This window comes from Telmatherina bonti (assembly GCF_933228915.1).
Source record: "Telmatherina bonti genome assembly, chromosome: 11".
Lineage (NCBI taxonomy): Eukaryota > Metazoa > Chordata > Actinopteri > Atheriniformes > Telmatherinidae > Telmatherina > Telmatherina bonti.
The window spans coordinates 3960013-3964355 of NC_136629.1; positions in this window are offsets into that span (position 1 = coordinate 3960013).

Below are 4343 nucleotides of genomic sequence, written 5' to 3' on the forward strand. Positions count from 1 at the left end.
ATATATATATATATATATATATATATATATATATATACACACACACACACACCACACACACACACCACACACACACACACACACACACCACACATACATACACACACTGTATGACTGAAGCTGTAGGTGTTATTTTTTACTTGTTACACCTAAATATAGAGCTACAAGTTACAGAACATAGGTTTCTATCTATGTGTTTACAGTCTGAGAGAACGCGGAGTGAAGATGTGCTTCAGGCAACCTGTGAATGGCGAAGAGTGTGGACAGCCAGAGGTAAACTGCAGGTCAGAGCTGAATGAAATGAGCTGGGATTAGCCTGATCTGTACAGGATTACACCGTCTGTGTTTGGATATTTTATTTACTATTTAGTTGAAATTGGGCTTTAATCAGAGGAATTTTAGCTAGACCTATAATTCTACAGCACATGCCTATTTTTTCATCAGACTTTTGGGCATTTCTTTGACCTAAAACAGGTTTTATTCATCAAATTCTGCTCAGTTTCCATTTGCCACCTGGACAGAAGAGCTGCGACGGCAGCAGCGTTGGCTACTAACGAACAACAAATGAATTTAACTCCACGGGTCTCGGCGGCGTGACGTTTTTACGCAGGTTAAAGTTGCAGAGTGCTCTCTCAGCCTGAGCACAGCTCATCTGGCCACAGCAAATTTCAAAAATGACAACCCACCGCTAAATGAAAAGAAATTAAACTAAAATTTCTGACTGCATTTCCTTTCATGCTTTAATTGAAGAGATATCACATCTGCAGTTGCTCGGCAACGGGGGACTGGAGCACTGTGGGTAATTCTCGTACACCAGGTAGGCTCTCTGGCTGCGCGAACGATAAGCAGATACGTAGGACATCATAGTCTACACAGTCTGCACACTCCGAAGTGGGAATGTTATCAGGAATTCCGTTAACACACACACTTTAATGGTTTTATGGAAATGTGCAGAGCAGTGAGAAACCAGTGACTTTTAACCACATTAACTGGGAGTTCTGGTTCCGTTCTAGAGCCTTGTTTTCTCCCAGTTTCAGTCAGTCTGACACCTTTGCTGCTATTTAATCTGGTTTTGTCGGAACATGATATTCCTTCTTTTTCTGGAGTCATGGAAACAATCTGATCCTGTCTGCAGAATGAAAAGGTGACGTCTTTGTACCTGAGCAGCAGCGTGGCTGCAGGTCGCTTCCTGTCCTGCTGAGCAACAAGCTGGTTGGGTAGAAAAACCATTACGTAACAACGGCAGTCTGCTGCAGAGGCTTTAGAAACACACACACACACACACACACACACACACTGGATAATCACCTCTAATTCACCAGGCTGGGTCCGTGCAGCCGCACTGCAGGCCTGACAGAGCTGGAAGTGGGCTGGGAGCCACTGGGAACACTGGGACAGAGCTGGCACCACAAACAGAACTGAACGGTTCCAGTCTGTGGAGCCATGAGACTGATATCATGATCACACCTTTTTCTGACTCACAGCTTATTATGTCATCACCCATATCCCATAATAACCCAGACTATCAACACACAGTCATAAACACACTTTATTATAGATTCCAAATACGCCCATCCTTATTTTAATAATAATGTAAATAAGAATTACCATCCACTATAATTAATGATATCAGGAAAATGTATCCTTCTGAAAACCAAGTGTCTCTAGTTTCTTTTATCATGATTTCTGACTATGTGGAAAATAAATTAAAAAAAAAAAAAAAGTTGTATTTTTTCATAACTTTAGTGTACAACAGGTGACTTGATAAAATGATAACACCTACAGCCACACGTCGCCTGCAGCCACACGTCGCCTGCAGCCACACGTCGCCTGCAGCCACACGTCGCCTGCAGCCACACGTCGCCGACAGCCACACGTCGCCGACAGCCACACGTCGCCTACAGCCACACGTCGCCTACAGTCACAAGTCACCTACAGCCACACGTCACCTACAGTCACAAGTCGCCTACAGCCACATGTCGCCTACAGCCACATGTCGCCTACAGCCACATGTCGCCTACAGTCACACGTTGCCTACAGCCGAATATCGCCGACAGCCACACGTCGCCTACAGCCACACGTCGCCTACAGCCACACGTCGCCTACAGCCAGTAACACCTACAGCCACACGTCGCCGACAGCCACACGTCGCCGACAGCCACACGTCGCCGACAGCCACACGTCGCCGACAGCCGCACGTCGCCTACAGCCACACGTCGCCTACAGCCACACGTCGCCTGTAGTCACACGTTGCCTACAGCCAGTAACACCTACAGCCACATGTTGCCGACAGTCACACGTCGCCTACAGCCACCTGTCGCCTACAGCCGAATATCGCCTACAGTCACACGTCACCCACAGCCGAATATCGCCTACAGCCACATGTCGCCTACAGTCACACGTCGCCTACAGCCGAATATCGCCTACAGCCACACGTCGCCTACAGCCACACGTCGCCTACAGCCACACGTCGCCTACAGTCACACGTCGCCTACAGCCACACGTCGCCTACAGCCACACGTCGCCTACAGCCACACGTCGCCTACAGTCACACGTCGCCTACAGCCACACGTCGCCTACAGTCACACGTCGCCTACAGCCACACGTCGCCTATAGCCACACGTCGCCTATAGCCACACGTCGCCTACAGCCAGTAACACCTACAGCCACATATCGCCTACAGTCACACGTCGCCTACAGCCAGTAAAACCTACAGCCACATATCGCCTACAGTCACACGTCGCCTAAAGCCACATGTCGCCTACAGTCACACGACGCCTACAGTCACACATCGCCTACAGCCACATGTCGCCTACAGTCACACGTTGCCTACAGCCGAATATCGCCTACAGCCAGTAACACCTACAGCCACATGTCGCCTACAGCCACATGTCGCCTACAGCCAGTAACACCTACAGCCACATGTCGCCAACAGCCAGTAACGCCTACAGCCAGTAACACCTACAGCCACATGTCGCCAACAGCCAGTAACGCCTACAGCCACATGTCGCCAACAGCCAGTAACGCCTACAGCCAGTTTCACCTACAGCCACATGTCGCCTACAGCCAGTTACACCTACAGCCACATGTCGCCTACAGCCAGTAACACCTACAGCCACATGTCGCCTACAGCCACATGTCGCCAACAGCCAGTAACACCTACAGCCAGTAACACCTACAGCCACATGTCGCCTACAGCCACATGTCGCCTACAGGCAGTAATACCTACAGCCACATGTCACCTACAGCCAATAACACCTACAGCCACATGTCACCTACAGCCACGTCGCCTACAGCCACATGTCGCCGACAGCCACATGTCGCCGACAGCCAATAACACCTACAGCCACACGTCGCCTACAGCCACGTCGCCTACAGCCACATGTCACCTACAGCCACATGTCACCTACAGCCACATGTCACCTACAGCCACATGTCACCTACAGCCACATGTCGCCGACAGCCAATAACACCTACAGCCACATGTCGCCTACAGCCATGTCGCCTACAGCCACATGTCGCCGACAGCCAATAACACCTACAGCCACACGTCGCCGACAGCCAATAACACCTACAGCCACACGTCGCCTACAGCCAATAACACCTACAGCCACACGTCGCCTACAGCCAGTAACGCCTACAGCCACACGTCGCCTACAGCCAGTAACGCCTACAGCCACACGTCGCCTACAGCCAGTAACGCCTACAGCCACATGTCGCCTACAGTCACGTCGCCTACAGCCACATGTCGCCTACAGCCAGTAACACCAACAGCCACATGTCGCCTACAGCCAGTAACGCCTACAGCCACACGTCGCCTACAGCCAGTAACGCCTACAGCCAGTAACACCTAAAGCCACATGTCGCCTACAGTCACGTCGCCTACAGCCAGTAACACCTAAAGCCACACGTCGCCTACAGCCAGTAACACCTACAGCCACACGTCGCCTACAGCCAGTAACACCTACAGCCACACGTCGCCTACAGCCACCTGTCGCCTACAGCCACACGTCGCCTACAGCCGAATATCGCCTACAGTCACACGTCACCTACATTCACACGTCGCCTACAGCCACACGTCGCCTACAGCCGAATATCGCCTACAGCCACACGTCGCCTACATTCACACGTCGCCTACAGCCACACGTCGCCTACAGTCACACGTCGCCTAAAGCCACATGTCGCCTACAGTCACACGTCGCCTACAGCCGAATATCGTCTACAGTCACACGTCGCCTACAGCCACACGTCGCCTCCAGCCGAATACCGCCTACAGTCACACATCGCCAACAGCCACATGTCGCCTACAGTCACACGTTGCCTACAGCCGGATATCGCCTACA